Genomic DNA, 24,247 nt, shown 5'->3' with positions numbered 1-24,247 from the left:
CAGAAAGGATGAAATAAGGCTCTAGAAATTTCACCAAGGAGATATGAACTTCATCCCCCTTAAAATACTTTTTCTCCCAGATACCCCGGCTCTTAGTCAAATGAGGTTAATCTTCAAAACCCCACCCCCACTAACCATAAATATTCACCTCTCCTGCTGTCCATTCAATTGATACAAGGTATCTTGTACATGGAGAGAATGTGAGAAAAAGCAGAATTGCTTCATAGATTTGGTGACCTTGGATGGGTGGGCTGGATAAAGAAGTGAACTTGGTTTCTGGAAAGGGAGTATCATGATGGGAATGAGGAAAAGAGAACATGGACCACATTCACAGGTTAGAGAAATAAATGTAATAGGTTGAATGGTTTTGAAAAGCTAGCTTTGAGCAGGAATTGTTTTTTAAAATTGCAAAGAACTAAAAAAGTCAATGTGGGATTGGAGGCACAATCTGAGCAGAAAGCACCATAAGCTGCTATGGTGCAACTCTTATGTTGACTAGAAACTTTAATATGAGGATGCTCTTCTTTTGATATTTCTTTGAGTTAAATTTTATTGTATGTAGCTGACACAGCACTGTTTGCAGCTCCTCAGTTTATGGTTATCCCGTGACAACAATGTATTCATCATATTTATTATTCTACAAAAGTATTTTTAAATGCACTGATGTGGTGTTTGCATGCTATGCAAGATGGTACATCATTGAATGTTTATAAGGAGCATCGCATAGGATATGTGATATTTGGCACCTGGAGGAGTCGGACACGCAGATCCTGAAAAGAAGTTAAGACTCTCTAGCAAGAGCCGTCTTTATTCTGAGTCTAATCTTTACTTTTAGTGAAATGGTTTATGAAAACCAATCAACTGCTCCAGGTGAGGCTCGAACTCACAACCTCGGCATGGCTCAGTGCAAGTACTGCTGTATAAGTACCGCGCGCTAACCGATTGCGCCACTGGAGCTCACTGTTTTCACTTCTCCCCATTTGAGCCATCTAGTGCTAACCAAGTAGATACTGCACTGCTCTATTATTCACTGTGCAAGATCGACTCACATGCTAGCATGTTATCATGACCAATAAAAATACAGTCCAAATGGAATAGATTAGATAATTCTGCTATATCGTGTGCTCTGTCTATTGAACACCCCATACATTTGCCGTTCTGACACAGTCTAGGATAAACTTATGCTTATTTTTAATTAGCACATAGTTAAAATTTCACCAAAAATGAAATATAGGCCCCTAAGGCAGACGAGGTGGCCGAGTGGTTAAGGCGATGGACTGCTAATCCATTGTGCTCTGCACGCGTGGGTTCGAATCCCACCTTCGTCGGAAAGCCATCAGACACTCTTTTGAAGGTGAGCATGTCTCGTAGTACAATTACACTCTCTTTCAAGACACTGCCATAATCCACTAGAAGGGCCCAACTGACTATTCCATTATGGCATTTATGTCAAATAAAGGGAAGTATTTTGTGCTTAATTGAAATTAGATCTTTCATGAAGTGTCCAGAGGATTGCCTATTCCTCACTCCTGGCCTTCCAACCAGTTTGGATAGATAGACTGATAAGAAAGCATTTCTTACTCCTAAAGTTTCAGCCGTCTCAAGTGTATGAGTGTTTACATTTGTCTGCCCCACAGAGACAGATCACTTCTAATAAGTGAGTTCTCTATCTGTCACTGATTGCGGACATACTCACTAGAGCTTTCAGTATGGTCATAAATGTGAATACTCTTATGTTCTCAAATCAAAATGGAGTTTTTCCTACTTTCAAGAAAAGTGTCTTAAGCATGCTCTTCGATTTGTGCACGCATGTAGACATTCAAATGCAACTGCATTTCCATACAGAGTCTCAAAATCATAGATATCTTCATACCGCAGTAAGAATACATGTTGCGATTTACAAACTGCAGGCAGACCGGCCTTGTAGCTCAGTGGCAGAGCACTGGTCTTGTAAACCAGGGGTCATGAGTTCAAGCCTCATCAGGGTCTTTTTATATGTGTGTTTCTGTATGTTGTTTTTAAGTCATTCTTTCTAGGAGTCACACCTTGTCTTAAGTTTGCTTATTGACAAGCTTCCCTTTCCATCTGTCATCTTATCAAGAAGACTTCATGAAAACCATTGAACCATAAACTATTGCCTCACCCCTTCCGATCGCCTGACGAACGCCTGACAAACGCCATTCTCACCCCGCCGGGCAAGCCCCGCCGGGCAAAGCCAAATAAGCCATGCATATTTAAAGTTCCTTTGAAAGGCAGAGCGAGGACTAGGACGTCTGTTCCGACTGAGTCTGCATCCACAGAAAGGATGAAATAAGGCTCTAGAAATTTCACCAAGGAGATATGAACTTCATCCCCCTTAAAATACTTTTTCTCCCAGATACAACCGGCTCTTAGTCAAATGAGGTTAATCTTCAAAACCCCACCCCCACTAACCATAAATATTCACCTCTCCTGCTGTCCATTCAATTGATACAAGGTATCTTGTACATGGAGAGAATGTGAGAAAAAGCAGAATTGCTTCATAGATTTGGTGACCTTGGATGGGTGGGCTGGATAAAGAAGTGAACTTGGTTTCTGGAAAGGGAGTATCATGATGGGAATGAGGAAAAGAGAACATGGACCACATTTACAGGTTAGAGAAATAAATGTAATAGGTTGAATGGTTTTGAAAAGCTAGCTTTGAGCAGGAATTGTTTTTTAAAATTGCAAAGAACTAAAAAAGTCAATGTGGGATTGGAGGCACAATCTGAGCAGAAAGCACCATAAGCTGCTATGGTGCAACTCTTATGTTGACTAGAAACTTTAATATGATGATGCTCTTCTTTTGATATTTCTTTGAGTTAAATTTTATTGTATGTAGCTGACACAGCACTGTTTGCAGCTCCTCAGTTTATGGTTATCCCGTGACAACAATGTATTCATCATATTTATTATTCTACAAAAGTATTTTTAAATGCACTGATGTGGTGTTTGCATGCTATGCAAGATGGTACATCATTGAATGTTTATAAGGAGCATCGCATAGGATATGTGATATTTGGCACCTGGAGGAGTCGGACACGCAGATCCTGAAAAGAAGTTAAGACTCTCTAGCAAGAGCCGTCTTTATTCTGAGTCTAATCTTTACTTTTAGTGAAATGGTTTATGAAAACCAATCAACTGCTCCAGGTGAGGCTCGAACTCACAACCTCGGCATGGCTCAGTGCAAGTACTGCTGTATAAGTACCGCGCGCTAACCGATTGCGCCACTGGAGCTCACGGTTTTCATTTCTCCCCATTTGAGCCATCTAGTGCTAACCAAGTAGATACTGCACTGCTCCATTATTCACTGTGCAAGATCGACTCACATGCTAGCATGTTATCATGACCAATAAAAATACAGTCCAAATGGAATAGATTTGATAATTCTGCTATATCGTGTGCTCTGTCTATTGAACACCCCATACATTTGCCGTTCTGACACAGTCTAGGATAAACTTATGCTTATTTTTAATTAGCACATAGTTAAAATTTCACCAAAAATGAAATATAGGCCCCTAAGGCAGACGAGGTGGACGAGTGGTTAAGGCGATGGACTGCTAATCCATTGTGCTCCGCACGCGTGGGTTCGAATCCCACCTTCGTCGGAAAGCCATCAGACACTCTTTTGAAGGTGAGCATGTCTTGTAGTACAATTACACTCTCTTTCAAGACACTGCCATAATCCACTAGAAGGGCCCAACTGACTATTCCATTATGGCATTTATGTCAAATAAAGGGAAGTATTTTGTGCTTAATTGAAATTAGATCTTTCATGAAGTGTCCAGAGGATTGCCTATTCCTCACTCCTGGCCTTCCAACCAGTTTGGATAGATAGACTGATAAGAAAGCATTTCTTACTCCTAAAGTTTCAGCCGTCTCAAGTGTATGAGTGTTTACATTTGTCTGCCCCACAGAGACAGATCACTTCTAATAAGTGAGTTCTCTATCTGTCACTGATTGCGGACATACTCACTAGAGCTTTCAGTATGGTCATAAATGTGAATACTCTTATGTTCTCAAATCAAAATGGAGTTTTTCCTACTTTCAAGAAAAGTGTCTTAAGCATGCTCTTCGATTTGTGCACGCATGTAGACATTCAAATGCAACTGCATTTCCATACAGAGTCTCAAAATCATAGATATCTTCATACCGCAGTAAGAATACATGTTGCGATTTACAAACTGCAGGCAAACCGGCCTTGTAGCTCAGTGGCAGAGCACTGGTCTTGTAAACCAGGGGTCATGAGTTCACGCCTCATCAGGGCCTTTTTATATGTGTGTTTCTGTATGTTCTTTTTAAGTCATTCTTTCTAGGAGTCACACCTTGTCTTAAGTTTGCTTATTGACAAGCTTCCCTTTCCATCTTTCATCTTATCAAGAAAACCATTGAACCATAAACTATTGCCTCACCCCTTCCGATCGCCTGACGAACGCCTGACAAACGCCATTCTCACCCCGCCGGGCAAGCCCCGCCGGGCAAAGCCAAATAAGCCATGCATATTTAAAGTTCCTTTGAAAGGCAGAGCGAGGACTAGGACGTCTGTTCCGACTGAGTCTGCATCCACAGAAAGGATGAAATAAGGCTCTAGAAATTTCACCAAGGAGATATGAACTTCATCCCCCTTAAAATACTTTTTCTCCCAGATACCCCGGCTCTTAGTCAAATGAGGTTAATCTTCAAAACCCCACCCCCACTAACCATAAATATTCACCTCTCCTGCTGTCCATTCAATTGATACAAGGTATCTTGTACATGGAGAGAATGTGAGAAAAAGCAGAATTGCTTCATAGATTTGGTGACCTTGGATGGGTGGGCTGTATAAAGAAGTGAACTTGGTTTCCAGAAAGGGAGTATCATGATGGGAATGAGGAAAAGAGAACATGGACCACATTCACAGGTTAGAGAAATAAATGTAATAGGTTGAATGGTTTTGAAAAGCTAGCTTTGAGCAGGAATTGTTTTTTAAAATTGCAAAGAACTTAAAAAGTCAATGTGGGATTGGAGGCACAATCTGAGCAGAAAGCACCATAAGCTGCTATGGTGCAACTCTTATGTTGACTAGAAACTTTAATATGATGATGCTCTTCTTTTGATATTTCTTTGAGTTAAATTTTATTGTATGTAGCTGACACAGCACTGTTTGCAGCTCCTCAGTTTATGGTTATCCCGTGACAACAATGTATTCATCATATTTATTATTCTACAAAAGTATTTTTAAATGCACTGATGTGGTGTTTGCATGCTATGCAAGATGGTACATCATTGAATGTTTATAAGGAGCATCGCATAGGATATGTGATATTTGGCACCTGGAGGAGTCGGACACGCAGATCCTGAAAAGAAGTTAAGACTCTCTAGCAAGAGCCGTCTTTATTCTGAGTCTAATCTTTACTTTTAGTGAAATGGTTTATGAAAACCAATCAACTGCTCCAGGTGAGGCTCGAACTCACAACCTCAGCATGGCTCAGTGCAAGTACTGCTGTATAAGTACCACGCGCTAACCGATTGCGCCACTGGAGCTCACTGTTTTCATTTCTCCCCATTTGAGCCATCTAGTGCTAACCAAGTAGATACTGCACTGCTCCATTATTCACTGTGCAAGATCGACTCACATGCTAGCATGTTATCATGACTATTAAAAATACAGTCCAAATGGAATAGATTTGATAATTCTGCTATATCGTGTGCTCTGTCTATTGAACACCCCATACATTTGCCGTTCTGACACAGTCTAGGATAAACTTATGCTTATTTTTAATTAGCACATAGTTAGAATTTCACCAAAAATGAAATATAGGCTCCTAAGGCAGACGAGGTGGCCGAGTGGTTAAGGCGATGGACTGCTAATCCATTGAGGTGGCCGAGTGGTTAAGGCGATGGACTGCTAATCCATTGTGCTCTGCACGCGTGGGTTCGAATCCCACCTTCGTCGGAAAGCCATCAGACACTCTTTTGAAGGTGAGCATGTCTTGTAGTACAATTACACTCTCTTTCAAGACACTGCCATAATCCACTAGAAGGGCCCAACTGACTATTCCATTATGGCATTTATGTCAAATAAAGGGAAGTATTTTGTGCTTAATTGAAATTAGATCTTTCATGAAGTGTCCAGAGGATTGCCTATTCCTCACTCCTGGCCTTCCAACCAGTTTGGAAAGATAGACTGATAAGAAAGCATTTCTTACTCCTAAAGTTTCAGCCGTCTCAAGTGTATGAGTGTTTACATTTGTCTGCCTCACAGAGACAGATCACTTCTAATAAGTGAGTTCTCTATCTGTCACTGATTGCGGACATACTCACTAGAGCTTTCAGTATGGTCATAAATGTGAATACTCTTATGTTCTCAAATCAAAATGGAGTTTTTCCTACTTTCAAGAAAAGTGTCTTAAGCATGCTCTTCGATTTGTGCACGCATGTAGACATTCAAATGCAACTGCATTTCCATACAGAGTCTCAAAATCATAGATATCTTCATACCGCAGTAAGAATACATGTTGCGATTTACAAACTGCAGGCAGACTGGCCTTGTAGCTCAGTGGTAGAGCACTGGTCTTGTAAACCAGGGGTCATGAGTTCAAGCCTCATCAGGGCCTTTTTATATGTGTGTTTCTGTATGTTGTTTTTAAGTCATTCTTTCTAGGAGTCACACCTTGTCTTAAGTTTGCTTATTGACAAGCTTCCCTTTCCATCTTTCATCTTATCAAGAAGACTTCATGAAAACCATTGAACCATAAACTATTGCCTCACCCCTTCCGATCGCCTGACGAACGCCTGACAAACGCCATTCTCACCCCGCCGGGCAAGCCCAGCCGGGCAAAGCCAAATAAGCCATGCATATTTAAAGTTCCTTTGAAAGGCAGAGCGAGGACTAGGACGTCTGTTCCGACTGAGTCTGCATCCACAGAAAGAATGAAATAAGGCTCTAGAAATTTCACCAAGGAGATATGAACTTCATCCCCCTTAAAACACTTTTTCTCCCAGATACCCCGGCTCTTAGTCAAATGAGGTTAATCTTCAAAACCCCACCCCCACTAACCATAAATATTCACCTCTCCTGCTGTCCATTCAATTGATACAAGGTATCTTGTACATGGAGAGAATGTGAGAAAAAGCAGAATTGCTTCATAGATTTGGTGACCTTGGATGGGTGGGCTGGATAAAGAAGTGAACTTGGTTTCCAGAAAGAGAGTATCATGATGGGAATGAGGAAAAGAGAACATGGACCACATTCACAGGTTAGAGAAATAAATGTAATAGGTTGAATGGTTTTGAAAAACTAGCTTTGAGCAGGAATTGTTTTTTAAAATTGCAAAGAACTTAAAAAGTCAATGTGGGATTGGAGGCACAATCTGAGCAGAAAGCACCATAAGCTGCTATGGTGCAACTCTTATGTTGATTAGAAACTTTAATATGATGATGCTCTTCTTTTGATATTTCTTTGAGTTAAATTTTATTGTATGTAGCTGACACAGCACTGTTTGCAGCTCCTCAGTTTATGGTTATCCCGTGACAACAATGTATTCATCATATTTATTATTCTACAAAAGTATTTTTAAATGCACTGATGTGGTGTTTGCATGCTATGCAAGATGGTACATCATTGAATGTTTATAAGGAGCATCGCATAGGATATGTGATATTTGGCACCTGGAGGAGTCGGACACGCAGATCCTGAAAAGAAGTTAAGACTCTCTAGCAAGAGCCGTCTTTACTCTGAGTCTAATCTTTACTTTTAGTGAAATGGTTTATGAAAACCAATCAACTGCTCCAGGTGAGGCTCGAACTCACAACCTCAGCATGGCTCAGTGCAAGTACTGCTGTATAAGTACCGCGCGCTAACCGATTGCGCCACTGGAGCTCACTGTTTTCATTTCTCCCCATTTGAGCCATCTAGTGCTAACCAAGTAGATACTGCACTGCTCCATTATTCACTGTGCAAGATCGACTCACATGCTAGCATGTTATCATGACTATTAAAAATACAGTCCAAATGGAATAGATTTGATAATTCTGCTATATCGTGTGCTCTGTCTATTGAACACCCCATACATTTGCCGTTCTGACACAGTCTAGGATAAACTTATGCTTATTTTTAATTAGCACATAGTTAGAATTTCACCAAAAATGAAATATAGGCTCCTAAGGCAGACGAGGTGGCCGAGTGGTTAAGGCGATGGACTGCTAATCCATTGAGGTGGCCGAGTGGTTAAGGCGATGGACTGCTAATCCATTGTGCTCTGCACGCGTGGGTTCGAATCCCACCTTCGTCGGAAAGCCATCAGACACTCTTTTGAAGGTGAGCATGTCTTGTAGTACAATTACACTCTCTTTCAAGACACTGCCATAATCCACTAGAAGGGCCCAACTGACTATTCCATTATGGCATTTATGTCAAATAAAGGGAAGTATTTTGTGCTTAATTGAAATTAGATCTTTCATGAAGTGTCCAGAGGATTGCCTATTCCTCACTCCTGGCCTTCCAACCAGTTTGGATAGATAGACTGATAAGAAAGCATTTCTTACTCCTAAAGTTTCAGCCGTCTCAAGTGTATGAGTGTTTACATTTGTCTGCCCCACAGAGACAGATCACTTCTAATAAGTGAGTTCTCTATCTGTCACTGATTGCGGACATACTCACTAGAGCTTTCAGTATGGTCATAAATGTGAATACTCTTATGTTCTCAAATCAAAATGGAGTTTTTCCTACTTTCAAGAAAAGTGTCTTAAGCATGCTCTTCGATTTGTGCACGCATGTAGACATTCAAATGCAACTGCATTTCCATACAGAGTCTCAAAATCATAGATATCTTCATACCGCAGTAAGAATACATGTTGCGATTTACAAACTGCAGGCAGACTGGCCTTGTAGCACAGTGGCAGAGCACTGGTCTTGTAAACCAGGGGTCATGAGTTCAAGCCTCATCAGGGCCTTTTTATATGTGTGTTTCTGTATGTTGTTTTCAAGTCATTCTTTCTAGGAGTCACACCTTGTCTTAAGTTTGCTTATTGACAAGCTTCCCTTTCCATCTTTCATCTTATCAAGAAGACTTCATGAAAACCATTGAACCATAAACTATTGCCTCACCCCTTCCGATCGCCTGACGAACGCCTGACAAACGCCATTCTCACCCCGCCGGGCAAGCCCTGCCGGGCAAAGCCAAATAAGCCATGCATATTTAAAGTTCCTTTGAAAGGCAGAGCGAGGACTAGGACGTCTGTTCCGACTGAGTCTGCATCCACAGAAAGGATGAAATAAGGCTCTAGAAATTTCACCAAGGAGATATGAACTTCATCCCCCTTAAAATACTTTTTCTCCCAGATACCCCGGCTCTTAGTCAAATGAGGTTAATCTTCAAAACCCCACCCCCACTAACCATAAATATTCACCTCTCCTGCTGTCCATTCAATTGATACAAGGTATCTTGTACATGGAGAGAATGTGAGAAAAAGCAGAATTGCTTCATAGATTTGGTGACCTTGGATGGGTGGGCTGGATAAAGAAGTGAACTTGGTTTCCAGAAAGGGAGTATCATGATGGGAATGAGGAAAAGAGAACATGGACCACATTCACAGGTTAGAGAAATAAATGTAATAGGTTGAATGGTTTTGAAAAGCTAGCTTTGAGCAGGAATTGTTTTTTAAAATTGCAAAGAACTTAAAAAGTCAATGTGGGATTGGAGGCACAATCTGAGCAGAAAGCACCATAAGCTGCTATGGTGCAACTCTTATGTTGACTAGAAACTTTAATATGATGATGCTCTTCTTTTGATATTTCTTTGAGTTAAATTTTATTGTATGTAGCTGACACAGCACTGTTTGCAGCTCCTCAGTTTATGGTTATCCCGTGACAACAATGTATTCATCATATTTATTATTCTACAAAAGTATTTTTAAATGCACTGATGTGGTGTTTGCATGCTATGCAAGATGGTACATCATTGAATGTTTATAAGGAGCATCGCATAGGATATGTGATATTTGGCACCTGGAGGAGTCGGACACGCAGATCCTGAAAAGAAGTTAAGACTCTCTAGCAAGAGCCGTCCTTATTCTGAGTCTAATCTTTACTTTTAGTGAAATGGTTTATGAAAACCAACCAACTGCTCCAGGTGAGGCTCGAACTCACAACCTCAGCATGGCTCAGTGGAAATACTTCTGTATAAGTACCGCGCGCTAACCGATTGCGCCACTGGAGCTCACTGTTTTCATTTCTCCCCATTTGAGCCATCTAGTGCTAACCAAGTAGATACTGCACTGCTCCATTATTCACTGTGCAAGATCGACTCACATGCTATCATGTTATCATGACTATTAAAAATACAGTCCAAATGGAATAGATTTGATAATTCTGCTATATCGTGTGCTCTGTCTATTGAACACCCCATACATTTGCCGTTCTGACACAGTCTAGGATAAACTTATGCTTATTTTTAATTAGCACATAGTTAGAATTTCACGAAAAATGAAATATAGGCTCCTAAGGCAGACGAGGTGGCCGAGTGGTTAAGGCGATGGACTGCTAATCCATTGAGGTGGCCGAGTGGTTAAGGCGATGGACTGCTAATCCATTGTGCTCTGCACGCGTGGGTTCGAATCCCACCTTCGTCGGAAAGCCATCAGACACTCTTTTGAAGGTGAGCATGTCTCGTAGTACAATTACACTCTCTTTCAAGACACTGCCATAATCCACTAGAAGGGCCCAACTGACTATTCCATTATGGCATTTATGTCAAATAAAGGGAAGTATTTTGTGCTTAATTGAAATTAGATCTTTCATGAAGTGTCCAGAGGATTGCCTATTCCTCACTCCTGGCCTTCCAACCAGTTTGGATAGATAGACTGATAAGAAAGCATTTCTTACTCCTAAAGTTTCAGCCGTCTCAAGTGTATGAGTGTTTACATTTGTCTGCCCCACAGAGACAGATCACTTCTAATAAGTGAGTTCTCTATCTGTCACTGATTGCGGACATACTCACTAGAGCTTTCAGTATGGTCATAAATGTGAATACTCTCATGTTCTCAAATCAAAATGGAGTTTTTCCTACTTTCAAGAAAAGTGTCTTAAGCATGCTCTTCGATTTGTGCACGCATGTAGACATTCAAATGCAACTGCATTTCCATACAGAGTCTCAAAATCATAGATATCTTCATACCGCAGTAAGAATACATGTTGCGATTTACAAACTGCAGGCAGACTGGCCTTGTAGCTCAGTGGTAGAGCACTGGTCTTGTAAACCAGGGGTCATGAGTTCAAGCCTCATCAGGGCCTTTTTATATGTGTGTTTCTGTATGTTGTTTTTAAGTCATTCTTTCTAGGAGTCACACCTTGTCTTAAGTTTGCTTATTGACAAGCTTCCCTTTCCATCTTTCATCTTATCAAGAAGACTTCATGAAAACCATTGAACCATAAACTATTGCCTCACCCCTTCCGATCGCCTGACGAACGCCTGACAAACGCCATTCTCACCCCGCCGGGCAAGCCCCGCCGGGCAAAGCCAAATAAGCCATGCATATTTAAAGTTCCTTTGAAAGGCAGAGCGAGGACTAGGACGTCTGTTCCGACTGAGTCTGCATCCACAGAAAGGATGAAATAAGGCTCTAGACATTTCACCAAGGAGATATGAACTTCATCCCCCTTAAAATACTTTTTCTCCCAGATACCCCGGCTCTTAGTCAAATGAGGTTAATCTTCAAAACCCCACCCCCACTAACCATAAATATTCACCTCTCCTGCTGTCCATTCAATTGATACAAGGTATCTTGTACATGGAGAGAATGTGAGAAAAAGCAGAATTGCTTCATAGATTTGGTGACCTTGGATGGGTGGGCTGGATAAAGAAGTGAACTTGGTTTCCGGAAAGGGAGTATCATGATGGGAATGAGGAAAAGAGAACATGGACCACATTCACAGGTTAGAGAAATAAATGTAATAGGTTGAATGGTTTTGAAAAGCTAGCTTTGAGCAGGAATTGTTTTTTAAAATTGCAAAGAACTAAAAAAGTCAATGTGGGATTGGAGGCACAATCTGAGCAGAAAGCACCATAAGCTGCTATGGTGCAACTCTTATGTTGACTAGAAACTTTAATATGATGATGCTCTTCTTTTGATATTTCTTTGAGCTAAATTTTATTGTATGTAGCTGACACAGCACTGTTTGCAGCTCCTCAGTTTATGGTTATCCCGTGACAACAATGTATTCATCATATTTATTATTCTACAAAAGTATTTTTAAATGCACTGATGTGGTGTTTGCATGCTATGCAAGATGGTACATCATTGAATGTTTATAAGGAGCATCGCATAGGATATGTGATATTTGGCACCTGGAGGAGTCGGACACGCAGATCCTGAAAAGAAGTTAAGACTCTCTAGCAAGAGCCGTCTTTATTCTGAGTCTAATCTTTACTTTTAGTGAAATGGTTTATGAAAACCAATCAACTGCTCCAGGTGAGGCTCGAACTCACAACCTCGGCATGGCTCAGTGCAAGTACTGCTGTATAAGTACCGCGCGCTAACCGATTGCGCCACTGGAGCTCACTGTTTTCATTTCTCCCCATTTGAGCCATCTAGTGCTAACCAAGTAGATACTGCACTGCTCCATTATTCACTGTGCAAGATCGACTCACATGCTAGCATGTTATCATGACTATTAAAAATACAGTCCAAATGGAATAGATTTGATAATTCTGCTATATCGTGTGCTCTGTCTATTGAACATCCCATACATTTGCCGTTCTGACACAGTCTAGGATAAACTTATGCTTATTTTTAATTAGCACATAGTTAAAATTTCACCAAAAATGAAATATAGGCCCTTAAGGCAGACGAGGTGGCCGAGTGGTTAAGGCGATGGACTGCTAATCCATTGTGCTCTGCACGCGTGGGTTCGAATCCCACCTTCGTCGGAAAGCCATCAGACACTCTTTTGAAGGTGAGCATGTCTCGTAGTACAATTACACTCTCTTTCAAGACACTGCCATAATCCACTAGAAGGGCACAACTGACTATTCCATTATGGCATTTATGTCAAATAAAGGGAAGTATTTTGTGCTTAATTGAAATTAGATCTTTCATGAAGTGTCCAGAGGATTGCCTATTCCTCACTCCTGGCCTTCCAACCAGTTTGGATAGATAGACTGATAAGAAAGCATTTATTACTCCTAAAGTTTCAGCCGTCTCAAGTGTATGAGTGTTTACATTTGTCTGCCCCACAGAGACAGATCACTTCTAATAAGTGAGTTCTCTATCTGTCACTGATTGCGGACATACTCACTAGAGCTTTCAGTTCAGTATGGTCATAAATGTGAATACTCTTATGTTCTCAAATCAAAATGGAGTTTTTCCTACTTTCAAGAAAAGTGTCTTAAGCATGCTCTTCGATTTGTGCACGCATGTAGACATTCAAATGCAACTGCATTTCCATACAGAGTCTCAAAATCATAGATATCTTCATACCGCAGTAAGAATACATGTTGCGATTTACAAACTGCAGGCAGACCGGCCTTGTAGCTCAGTGGCAGAGCACTGGTCTTGTAAACCAGGGGTCATGAGTTCAAGCCTCATCAGGGCCTTTTTTTATGTGTGTTTCTGTATGTTGTTTTTAAGTCATTCTTTCTAGGAGTCACACCTTGTCTTAAGTTTGCTTATTGACAAGCTTCCCTTTCCATCTTTCATCTTATCAAGAAGACTTCATGAAAACCATTGAACCATAAACTATTGCCTCACCCCTTCCGATCGCCTGACGAACGCCTGACAAACGCCATTCTCACCCCGCCGGGCAAAGCCAAATAAGCCATGCATATTTAAAGTTCCTTTGAAAGGCAGAGCGAGGACTAGGACGTCTGTTCCGACTGAGTCTGCATCCACAGAAAGGATGAAATAAGGCTCTAGAAATTTCACCAAGGAGATATGAACTTCATCCCCCTTAAAATACTTTTTCTCTCAGATACCCCGGCTCTTAGTCAAATGAGATTAATCTTCAAAACCCCACCCCCACTAACCATAAATATTCACCTCTCCTGCTGTCCATTCAATTGATACAAGGTATCTTGTACATGGAGAGAATGTGAGAAAAAGCAGAATTGCTTCATAGATTTGGTGACCTTGGATGGGTGGGCTGGATAAAGAAGTGAACTTGGTTTCCAGAAAGGGAGTATCATGATGGGAATGAGGAAAAGAGAACATGGACCACATTCACAGGTTAGAGAAATAAATGTAATAGGTTGAATGGTTTTGAAAAGCTAGCTTTGAGCAGGAATTGTTTTTTAAAATTGCAAAGAACTAAAAAAGTCAATGTGGGATTGGAGGCACAATCTGAGCAGAAAGCACCATAAGCTGCTATGGTGCAACTCTTATGTTGACTAGAAACTTTAATATGATGATGCTCTTCTTTTGATATTTCTTTGAGTTAAATGTTATTGTATGTAGCTGACACAGCACTGTTTGCAGCTCCTCAGTTTATGGTTATCCCGTGACAACAATGTATTCATCATATTTATTATTCTACAAAAGTATTTTTAAATGCGCTGATGTGGTGTTTGCATGCTATGCAAGATGGTACATCATTGAATGTTTATAAGGAGCATCGCATAGGATATGTGATATTTGGCACCTGGAGGAGTCGGACACGCAGATCCTGAAAAGAAGTTAAGACTCTCTAGCAAGAGCCGTCTTTATTCTGAGTCTAATCTTTACTTTTAGTGAAATGGTTTATGAAAACCAATCAACTGCTCTAGGTGAGGCTCGAACTCACAACCTCGGCATGGCTCAGTGCAAGTACTGCTGTATAAGTACCGCGCGCTAACCGATTGCGCCACTGGAGCTCACTGTTTTCAGTTCTTCCCATTTGAGCCATCTAGTGCTAACCAAGTAGATACTGCACTGCTCCATTATTCACTGTGCAAGATCGACTCACGTGCTAGCATGTTATCATGACTATTAAAAATACAGTCCAAATGGAATAGATTTGATAATTCTGCTATATCGTGTGCTCTGTCTATTGAACACCCCATACATTTGCCGTTCTGACACAGTCTAGGATAAACTTATGCTTATTTTTAATTAGCACATAGTTAGAATTTCACCAAAAATGAAATATAGGCTCCTAAGGCAGACGAGGTGGCCGAGTGGTTAAGGCGATGGACTGCTAATCCATTGAGGTGGCCGAGTGGTTAAGGCGATGGACTGCTAATCCATTGTGCTCTGCACGCGTGGGTTCGAATCCCACCTTCGTCGGAAAGCCATAAGACACTCTTTTGAAGGTGAGCATGTCTTGTAGTACAATTACACTCTCTTTCAAGACACTGCCATAATCCACTAGAAGGGCCCAACTGACTATTCCATTATGGCATTTATGTCAAATAAAGGGAAGTATTTTGTGCTTAATTGAAATTAGATCTTTCATGAAGTGTCCAGAGGATTGCCTATTCCTCACTCCTGGCCTTCCAACCAGTTTGGATAGATAGACTGATAAGAAAGCATTTCTTACTCCTAAAGTTTCAGCCGTCTCAAGTGTATGAGTGTTTACATTTGTCTGCCCCACAGAGACAGATCACTTCTAATAAGTGAGTTCTCTATCTGTCACTGATTGCGGACATACTCACTAGAGCTTTCAGTATGGTCATAAATGTGAATACTCTTATGTTCTCAAATCAAAATGGAGTTTTTCCTACTTTCAAGAAAAGTGTCTTAAGCATGCTCTTCGATTTGTGCACGCATGTAGACATTCAAATGCAACTGCATTTCCATACAGAGTCTCAAAATCATAGATATCTTCATACCGCAGTAAGAATACATGTTGCGATTTACAAACTGCAGGCAGACCGGCCTTGTAGCTCAGTGGCAGAGCACTGGTCTTGTAAACCAGGGGTCATGAGTTCAAGCCTCGTCAGGGCCTTTTTATATGTGTGTTTCTGTATGTTGTTTTTAAGTCATTCTTTCTAGGAGTCACACCTTGTCTTAAGTTTGCTTATTGACAAGCTTCCCTTTCCATCTTTCATCTTATCAAGAAGACTTCATGAAAACCATTGAACCATAAACTATTGCCTCACCCCTTCCGATCGCCTGACGAACGCCTGACAAACGCCATTCTCACCCCGCCGGGCAAGCCCCGCCGGGCAAAGCCAAATAAGCCATGCATATTTAAAGTTCCTTTGAAAGGCAGAGCGAGGACTAGGACGTCTGTTCCGACTGAGTCTGCATCCACAGAAAGGATGAAATAAGGCTCTAGAAATTTCACCAAGGAGATATGAACTTCATCCCCCTTAAAATACTTTTTCTCCCAGATACCCCGGCTCTTAGTCAAATGAGGTTAATCTTCAAAACCCCACCCCCACTAACCATAAATATTCACCTCTCCTGCTGTCCATTCAATTGATACAAGGTATCTTGTACATGGAGAGAATGTGAGAAAAAGCAGAATTGCTTCATAGATTTGGTGACCTTGGATGGGTGGGCTGGATAAAGAAGTGAACTTGGTTTCCAGAAAGGGAGTATCATGATGGGAATGAGGAAAAGAGAACATGGACCACATTCACAGGTTAGAGAAATAAATGTAATAGGTTGAATGGTTTTGAAAAGCTAGCTTTGAGCAGGAATTGTTTTTTAAAATTGCAAAGAACTTAAAAAGTCAATGTGGGATTGAAGTATTTCGGGGTTCCCAAGGCCTACACGCTCCAGAGATTACCCACTTACACACAAGAACTGTTGGCACGGAAGCTGTAAAAGGCAAAGAACAAGTTTATTAAGACCCCATGGGGTGGTGGTACACTCAAACAGCACCCTTCGGTAATGCAAGAGGTATCACACCGAACATTGGTGTGACCCCGTTTATATACAGTTTAGGGGCAATAAAAGATAGGCGGCACAAGTTAAGACATAGTTTCGAGACATATATGGTCATGTTTTGGAATACTGCCAGCTCATTGGAGGGGGCACAACTCCGCTGGTCAGTTTGGTGCACATTCCTGAAGGTTTATGGTCAGTGGGAGCTGCGCATGTGCGGTCTGACCAGTACTAAAAATAGCCTGTTGCTGGGCAGACAAGAGCGGTCAGTAGAACGGACAACGGACTAAAGGGCACGTCGGCCACGAGGCCGCTCATGATCTAAGATGGCCGCCACAGTATTCAAAATGGCGTTTATCGTATACAGCCAAGTTAAGGAGGACAACGTGTAGGTTCAGCTAATCGCTAACACGGACGGGCCAATTACGACAGACGACCCTTTTAGCGTTTAGCTGAATCTACCTCATAATGAACATAGTCTGGATGTTCGTCCTCGATGTCAATTAACATAATTTGTGTCACCTCCTTGTGTAGCATCATTTTATCGTGGGCAAGAGCTCGTCTCGATGGCAAACAGGCTGATAGACACATTGAACATAAAGCAGGGCCACATTGGATACACAGGCAGATAAAAAACATTGCTCCCACAAGTATGCAGAGAATTGTCAGCAGCTTCCAGCCCCACGTTGCAATCATGGACCAGAACCATCCTGAAAGTGTCCAAGTCCCATTGTCCGGGTGTATCTCAGCCGCTATCTTATGCAATTTGGAAATAGCATCATACACAGATGGGGAATTGTCTGGGACATATACACAGCAGCTGCTTCCGATAATTCTGCATGCCCCCCCACGATCAGCCAAAACAACGTCCAACACCATCCTGTTTTGGAGGGTGACAATTCTGGAAATCTGTAGTTCCTCGGTAATATTCCCCAGAGCAATGGCAGTGTCATTCGCAACAGCCTCAACAACGCGTGTCAGTCGTCTGATTTTCCGACTGTTCAATGCAGCCCCCACAAAGGAGAATAATCCCAGATTGAAATCCACATACTGTTGTAACGCAGTGTCCGTTTGATCAATGTCCTCTAGTGCAACAGTTCGTTTAACTCTATTCAAAACGAAATCGTGGTACAGCGTGTAATCATTATGGTACATTGGAGGGGCAATAAATACAGGAGGTAACACAAACGATACATAGCACGTGCCCAACCATCCCACTGGAAGCTGATGGTACCCCTTCGTTCCACAGATAAAATAGGTGTTTCGAGATGCAACAAATGAGATGCCATTCGGGCTATCAAACGTGAGAGTAATGTTACATTCACTTTTCCCCACTGCAATCGTGCCCTTGTTCCGGATACATAAATCGGCTTTTGTGGCAATGACATTTATGACATGAGCACTCGATACATTCACATTTCGCTGATTGCTGTATATACGTGGGGCAGATACATTGTCGGGCCTATACTCTTCCCATTCAAAACGTGTACCCTCAGCCCGTGGAAACCCATCCTTGTCATGGGGACATTCTTTATTTAGACGAAAAAGCACCCCCCCTTTTGTTGGCCATCTCAGGGTAAAGAGGAGGGTGTACCAGGCATTGCATGACCCATTATGCGAAAACGGGAGTGGGATAAGTGGGGTGCCCCCTCTCTTCTGGTGCCCAGGCAACATTCCACACACCCAGCAGTTAGAGGTATTGGTCATATTATGCGTGTGGTGAAGAATCTGAATGAAGCTGTTATTTAAATACGTTTGGCGATGGCGCTCTTCATGGAAAGGCAATGTAAAATGAAAATGTTCAGACGGTGCCGGGGTAGTCGGCAACAAATGTTCACGTACAGGCACCACAAGTTCAACTACCCAGGCTATAACAGCTATCACCACAATCGTAAAAACAAAAAGAAAGGCACCCAGTATTTTCTTATCACGCGATGCCGTTGATGCCATAGTTCAAGGAAGTCTGTGCAAAGTCTCAAAAGACACAAATTGTTCACAAGTTTTCACAAATAGTCTCAGATACACGTACGTGTATACCTAAAAAAAAAGAAAAATGCGGTGCTGAACTCCGAGGTAGCCGTTGTTTTCTTCTCCGGGCCAAGACGGGTGTCGCTACTCTGGCAGAACTGATCCCCCCCCCTTGGAATTCCCGGTTTCCGTTTCACAAACCTGGAGCGGTTACCAACCAGTCTAAAAAGGAACAAAAATCTTCTTTATCGCGGTCGTAGATTGTAGCGCTCTCTTCCAGCAGCAGATTGGTCCGGGAAGGCTCCCTCTACTTCGGCCGACGTCACAGCTGGGCTCTTTTCTTTCTCCAAGATCTCTTTATAATCAGTCAGCACAGCAGGAGTCACCAGATCCGGAGAGACTCGGCGACAATGTGTCGAATGCACCCACCGCTTCCTGTTGGTCACTCGTACGGCGGTGCGGGTCGCCAGAAGGACCTGCTCGGGGCCCTTCCACCCGGGCTCCAGACTGCTTGCTCTTTCAAATGAACGGATCATCACATGATCCCCAGGACGAAGATCGTGGCCCTCTCCAGTAGAGTTGTCAGGGAGCGCTTCTCGAACCTGTTGATGAATGGAGAGCAAATCATTTGTTAATCGTGCCAAATAATCATTCATCATAACACAAGGCACATCATGTATTAATCGCGACTTGGGCACCCCCCAGATATTCATGGGGCGGCCAAACACCACCTCATAGGGTGTAAGGCCAGTCCGTGAGTGGGGTACTGATCTAAGAGATAGTAGTGCTAGCGGCAACGCATCTGGCCACTTCAACGATGTAGACGCCACAATTTTGGCCAGCTTAAGCTTCAACGTGGCATTGTACCGCTCGACCAAACCTGCTGACTGAGGGTGGAATACAGCGTGGAACCTTTGCTGAATCCCTAACCCCTTCAGCACATATTCCACAATCTTTCCGACAAAATGGGGCCCATTATCGCTCCACAAAAATTTGCAAACTCCAAAGCGAGGAAAGAATTCCTTAAGCAACACCTTAGCTGTTGTCAAAGCCGTATTGTCTTTCGTGGGGTAGGCCTCAACCCATTTGCTAAAAGCACACACCACCACTAAGACGTACTTCAGGTTATTGCAGCGCTCGAGTTGGATGTAATCCATTTGAAGCACTTCAAACGGTGCAGAAGGTGGAACAAACCCTCCTTTCGGAGTATAGGCCGCCTTTCCAGGATTGTGTTGCAAACATACCAGGCAGGTCTGCACTACTCTCTTTGCAGTGTTCGCAATCTCGGGATGTTCCCAAACTCGTGTTAAAAGCCGAGTGATTGCAAGAGCCCCGACATGGGCCAGTCCATGTGTCATCTGGACCATCGCCTGTAAGTAAGCCGCAGGCAATTTCCACTTCTCCATGTCTTTGCTTCTCCAACAACCCTCGTCATCTAGTACCCCATCTGCTGCCCAAGCCGCAAGCTCAGATTCTGTAGCTGAATTTTGAATATCCCGTATCTCTGCTCTAGCATCACTCCATCGTTCAGCTTGCGATTGTACCACGTACATGGGGGAGCTAGTTCGGGACATAGCCGTTTGCCTTGCTATGCTGTCTGCAAAGGCATTTCCTTGACCCACTTTATCCGTAATTTTCTTATGGGCACTGCACTTCACTATCGCTACTTTTTTAGGGCTAAGCAACGCATTTAGGAGATCACGCACTAACTCTCCGTGCATAATGTGCTCCCCGTGTGACGTCAGAAACCCGCGTTCCCTCCAAAGAAGCCCGAAGTCATGGGCCACTCCAAAGGCATACCGACTGTCTGTGTATATGTTCACACATAGGCCAGCACTCAATTCGCAGGCTCTTGTTAAAGCTATCAGCTCTGCTGCCTGAGCCGATTTTTGTGGTATCCTAGCTGTTTCTACCACCGTCTTAAGAGTCGTGATCGCATATGCTGCGGAAGTCGTACCATCTGGCAGCCTTAAACACGATCCATCAACCCACAGTTCCCCATCCACATCAGGAAGTGGCACATCCTGTAGGTCAACACGACCCTTTGTCTGTTCCTCAGTCAGGAAAACACAGTCATGATGTTTTTCTTCCTGACCCTCCTCGGCCGGATAAGGCAACAAGGTGGCAGGGTTCAAAGTAGCACATCTCTTCAACGTTATGTGTGGCGCTAGGAGTGTCAGCTCATATCCTGTAAGTCGTGCACTCGTGAGGTATTGGGTCTTAGTTTGGTTTAACAGGGCATCTACTGCATGGGGGACTAACACCAGCAATTTGTGTGATAACACTATGCCCTCACTCTGTCGTATGGCTACTGCTGTTGCCGCTACTGCTCGAAAACACCCAGGCAGCCCTCGTGCTACAGGATCCAAAATGGCAGAGAAGTATGCGCATGGTCTCTGCTTATCCCCGTGTAACTGCACTAACACTGACAATGCACACCCATCATTCTCGTGTACATATAATGTGAAAAGTTTTGTGTAGTCTGGTGTTCCTAATACGGGTGCAGAACAAAGGGCCTGCCTCAACTGTTCAAAAGCTTTCTGACATTCATCTGTCCACTCAAGAGGCATTGGTGTAGTCTTGGACAATAATGCTAGCAAAGGTTTTATGATATGTGAGAAACCCATGATCCATTGTCTACAAAAGGATGTCAACCCTATAAAGGCACGCACATCTCTCTGCGTGCGGGGGACTGGTGTATCTAAAATTGCTTGAATTCGATCAGATGTTAATGCCCGCCCCTCCTTAGACAACAGATGACCAAGGTAGGTCACCTGGGGTCTACAGTATTGAAGCTTTTTCTTGGAAACCTTGTGATTGTGTTGTGCCAAAAAGGAAAGTAACGCGAGTGTACTCTGTTCACATTGTGCATAGGAGTCGGCGGCAAGCAAAAGGTCATCCACGTACTGGATGAGCGCAACGCCAGACTGCAATTCGAAGGAATCTAGTTGTCGTTTCAAAGCCTGGCTGTAGATGCTAGGGCTCTCAGTATATCCTTGGGGAACTCGACAAAATCTATATGATTTATTATTGAGCGTAAAACCAAACAGATATCTACTATCTGGATGAACAGGGATAGAAAAGAACGCATTCTTTAGGTCGATAACAGTAAAAGTGGTGGCCGTCGGTGGAACCAATGTAAGTAAGGTCGTAATATCGGACACCACTGGATATTGGGGAATGACAATTTTGTTGACTTCACGCAAATCAATAATAAATCGGTAGATCTTGCCATCTGAATCTCTTTTGAGAATCGGTAGAATAGGGCTATTACAAACATTATAAGGGACCTCCTCCACCACCCCTGCAGAAATCAAGTCCTGAACAATATGTGTCAGTGCAATTTCACCTTCCTTTGAGATCTTATACTGTGGCACTCGTGGTAGAGGGGCCCCCTCCTTAACAGTAATGCGTATTGGTGGAATGCGCATCTCTCCCACATCCGTATCGGATGTCGCCCACAATGTGTGCGGCAGGGAGGCCAAAGCAGGGATATCTAAAATGGCATAAAATCTGTCGGGCTCAATGCAATCATCAGGGTCAGGGTAGTTGTCGTTCAAGATAACCCGCACTCCCTCTGGGGCGCAGCGTATTGTTGCTCGGAAATATTTAAGCAAATCAATGCCCAGGATATTGTCTGGGGTATGAGGTGATAACAAAAATTGGCCAAAACTAAAGTATTTGTCAATGCATAGTGCAAGGGGCTTGGACAATGGGCTGGGGGAGGGTGTGCCATCAAACCCTACACACGTAATCATTTCGCCAGACAGGGGAGCCCTCGGAACCAAGTTTTTCGACAGAGCGCTACGAGTAGCTCCTGTGTCGACTAGAAATTGATCAGTAGAACCCAAAATACCCGCTGTTACATATGGACCTTGCTGATCTACCGGCACTTCAACTGATTCCTTACCCCATCCTACGCAGTCCTATGCATGCACATAATCCTGGTGTTCCACATTCTCTCCTTCCAAAATCTGATATTGATTCCGTCTATCAAACGTGTTTCGTTCGCCCTGGCCACGGCCCCTCTCCTCGACCTGTCTACGATCACCTCCGCCACCTCTCGTTCCAGTATAACCTCCTCTTGACCTTCCACTGCCTCGACCACGCTGACTACGCTGTTCACGAAGTACCGGACAATCTTTGGCCCAATGCCCAAACTCCTTACAATAAGCACACTGATCCTCCGCAATGTCCGTACGACCATACGACGCATTTCCTCCACCTCGTCTACCTCTATCATTCCCTCTACTCTGGGTTCCCCGAACCTGTGCCAACATCACCTTCGTTTTCAATTCCTTCGTCTTTTTCTCTACACTTTCTTTAGCTTCCACCTCCTGCCGCTCATAATACTGAGCCATAGTTAACAAGGACGCAGGGGTCGCCGTGGCCCAGGAACTTTCACTCGATTTCAATCGCTTAGCAATCTCTGGTAGGAGATTAGCTACATACTTATCTACAAACAGATGCCGACCCGTATCGTCTGTTAAAGATTGACCACTGTAATCATGAAATGCCTCCTCGAAGCGTGTAAAGAAATCAGAGACCGTTTCATCGGGTTTCTGCTTGCACGACGTTAACATGGTCCAATCAATCTTTTTGGCGGGAACAAGCGTTTTTAATTTACGCAAAATAGCAGCCGGGAGTTCTAAGATTAGCTGACAGGGCTTGCATGCTGGTGCCCTATCTAAATCTGCATCACTTATCTCTTTCCATGTCCCTCCCAATATTGCATCATCATTATTTTTACGAATCTGCCGCCACATATCAGGTGGTAATATCAACCCAAAAAATAAGTCTATATCCACAAGAGTCATCACACAAGACGATATAGCCCCCTCCACCCCCTCATAAAATGCCGCTGGGTTCTTTCGGAGATCAGGTAAAGAATTTTTCAATGCCATGACATCTGCCCTATTCCATGGCGTATATACCCAATTATACACAAAATACCCTTTCGCATCCTTCGACAACTTATCATCATCCGTACCTTCCCCTTTTGGTGGAACATACAAAGGCGCGGCTTCACGCATAGGCATAACATGCAACGCAGAGCTCTTATCTGAACCACGGAGAGAACACTCCTTAACCGCCCCGTCGTTTCCCGGCTCGGACTCCTTTTGCCTCCGTTTCCGTTCCTGTCGCAAATGGGTTGTCTCATCCCGCAGCGCGATCAAATGCTTGAACAGGTCATCAACATCTGTAAGATCAAAATCACCTTTAGCTAAATTCTCACGATACACCGACAAAACTTTAGGCTCTAACGTATCAGAAAGTTCACGATATGCGCTTACAACTTCATCCGCCAGGCTGGACAGAAAATACATTAATTCAAGATCCGACCACCCCTTTTTCTCTGTTAACAACTGCTCCTGAGTAACACAATGCTTATTCACTTTGCGAGCCCAACTGCGTAAATGAGCGGACCTCTCCGCAGTAAACCTGAGAGCCGATACCCCTTTCTGGCTCGCCCGAT

At 43.0% G+C, this 24,247-nt stretch overlaps 17 non-coding genes across 17 annotated transcripts; 10 read left to right on the top strand and 7 right to left on the bottom strand.

Annotated features, from left to right (window-relative positions):
- Nucleotides 1-862: 862 nt before the first annotated feature.
- On the bottom strand, nt 863-957 carry TRNAI-UAU (transfer RNA isoleucine (anticodon UAU)). The gene is made up of 2 exons: nt 920-957; nt 863-898 (listed from the first exon to the last, which is right to left on the bottom strand). It is a non-coding gene; the product is annotated as a tRNA-Ile (tRNA).
- Nucleotides 958-1,246: 289 nt separating this feature from the next.
- TRNAS-GCU (transfer RNA serine (anticodon GCU)) lies at nt 1,247-1,328 on the top strand. Its single transcript has one exon. It is a non-coding gene; the product is annotated as a tRNA-Ser (tRNA).
- Nucleotides 1,329-1,917: 589 nt separating this feature from the next.
- TRNAT-UGU (transfer RNA threonine (anticodon UGU)) lies at nt 1,918-1,989 on the top strand. The gene has a single exon. It is a non-coding gene; the product is annotated as a tRNA-Thr (tRNA).
- Nucleotides 1,990-3,160: 1,171 nt separating this feature from the next.
- TRNAI-UAU (transfer RNA isoleucine (anticodon UAU)) lies at nt 3,161-3,255 on the bottom strand. Its single transcript has 2 exons — nt 3,218-3,255; nt 3,161-3,196 (listed from the first exon to the last, which is right to left on the bottom strand). It is a non-coding gene; the product is annotated as a tRNA-Ile (tRNA).
- Nucleotides 3,256-3,544: 289 nt separating this feature from the next.
- TRNAS-GCU (transfer RNA serine (anticodon GCU)) lies at nt 3,545-3,626 on the top strand. The gene has a single exon. It is a non-coding gene; the product is annotated as a tRNA-Ser (tRNA).
- A 589-nt stretch (nt 3,627-4,215) lies between these two features.
- Nucleotides 4,216-4,287, top strand: TRNAT-UGU (transfer RNA threonine (anticodon UGU)). The gene has a single exon. It is a non-coding gene; the product is annotated as a tRNA-Thr (tRNA).
- A 1,159-nt stretch (nt 4,288-5,446) lies between these two features.
- TRNAI-UAU (transfer RNA isoleucine (anticodon UAU)) lies at nt 5,447-5,541 on the bottom strand. Its single transcript has 2 exons — nt 5,504-5,541; nt 5,447-5,482 (listed from the first exon to the last, which is right to left on the bottom strand). It is a non-coding gene; the product is annotated as a tRNA-Ile (tRNA).
- Nucleotides 5,542-6,542: 1,001 nt separating this feature from the next.
- On the top strand, nt 6,543-6,614 carry TRNAT-UGU (transfer RNA threonine (anticodon UGU)). Its single transcript has one exon. It is a non-coding gene; the product is annotated as a tRNA-Thr (tRNA).
- A 1,170-nt stretch (nt 6,615-7,784) lies between these two features.
- TRNAI-UAU (transfer RNA isoleucine (anticodon UAU)) lies at nt 7,785-7,879 on the bottom strand. Its single transcript has 2 exons — nt 7,842-7,879; nt 7,785-7,820 (listed from the first exon to the last, which is right to left on the bottom strand). It is a non-coding gene; the product is annotated as a tRNA-Ile (tRNA).
- A 1,001-nt stretch (nt 7,880-8,880) lies between these two features.
- On the top strand, nt 8,881-8,952 carry TRNAT-UGU (transfer RNA threonine (anticodon UGU)). The gene has a single exon. It is a non-coding gene; the product is annotated as a tRNA-Thr (tRNA).
- Nucleotides 8,953-10,122: 1,170 nt separating this feature from the next.
- Nucleotides 10,123-10,217, bottom strand: TRNAI-UAU (transfer RNA isoleucine (anticodon UAU)). The gene is made up of 2 exons: nt 10,180-10,217; nt 10,123-10,158 (listed from the first exon to the last, which is right to left on the bottom strand). It is a non-coding gene; the product is annotated as a tRNA-Ile (tRNA).
- A 1,001-nt stretch (nt 10,218-11,218) lies between these two features.
- On the top strand, nt 11,219-11,290 carry TRNAT-UGU (transfer RNA threonine (anticodon UGU)). The gene has a single exon. It is a non-coding gene; the product is annotated as a tRNA-Thr (tRNA).
- Nucleotides 11,291-12,460: 1,170 nt separating this feature from the next.
- Nucleotides 12,461-12,555, bottom strand: TRNAI-UAU (transfer RNA isoleucine (anticodon UAU)). The gene is made up of 2 exons: nt 12,518-12,555; nt 12,461-12,496 (listed from the first exon to the last, which is right to left on the bottom strand). It is a non-coding gene; the product is annotated as a tRNA-Ile (tRNA).
- Nucleotides 12,556-12,844: 289 nt separating this feature from the next.
- On the top strand, nt 12,845-12,926 carry TRNAS-GCU (transfer RNA serine (anticodon GCU)). The gene has a single exon. It is a non-coding gene; the product is annotated as a tRNA-Ser (tRNA).
- Nucleotides 12,927-13,520: 594 nt separating this feature from the next.
- On the top strand, nt 13,521-13,592 carry TRNAT-UGU (transfer RNA threonine (anticodon UGU)). The gene has a single exon. It is a non-coding gene; the product is annotated as a tRNA-Thr (tRNA).
- A 1,156-nt stretch (nt 13,593-14,748) lies between these two features.
- Nucleotides 14,749-14,843, bottom strand: TRNAI-UAU (transfer RNA isoleucine (anticodon UAU)). The gene is made up of 2 exons: nt 14,806-14,843; nt 14,749-14,784 (listed from the first exon to the last, which is right to left on the bottom strand). It is a non-coding gene; the product is annotated as a tRNA-Ile (tRNA).
- A 1,001-nt stretch (nt 14,844-15,844) lies between these two features.
- TRNAT-UGU (transfer RNA threonine (anticodon UGU)) lies at nt 15,845-15,916 on the top strand. The gene has a single exon. It is a non-coding gene; the product is annotated as a tRNA-Thr (tRNA).
- Nucleotides 15,917-24,247: the final 8,331 nt, after the last annotated feature.

This window comes from Lissotriton vulgaris, unplaced genomic scaffold (genome assembly GCF_964263255.1).
Source record: "Lissotriton vulgaris unplaced genomic scaffold, aLisVul1.2 SCAFFOLD_1673, whole genome shotgun sequence".
In the NCBI taxonomy this organism is placed as follows: Eukaryota; Metazoa; Chordata; class Amphibia; order Caudata; family Salamandridae; genus Lissotriton; species Lissotriton vulgaris.
The sequence above is the reverse complement of the archived record's forward strand: the minus strand, read 5'-3'. Positions and strand labels throughout refer to the sequence as shown.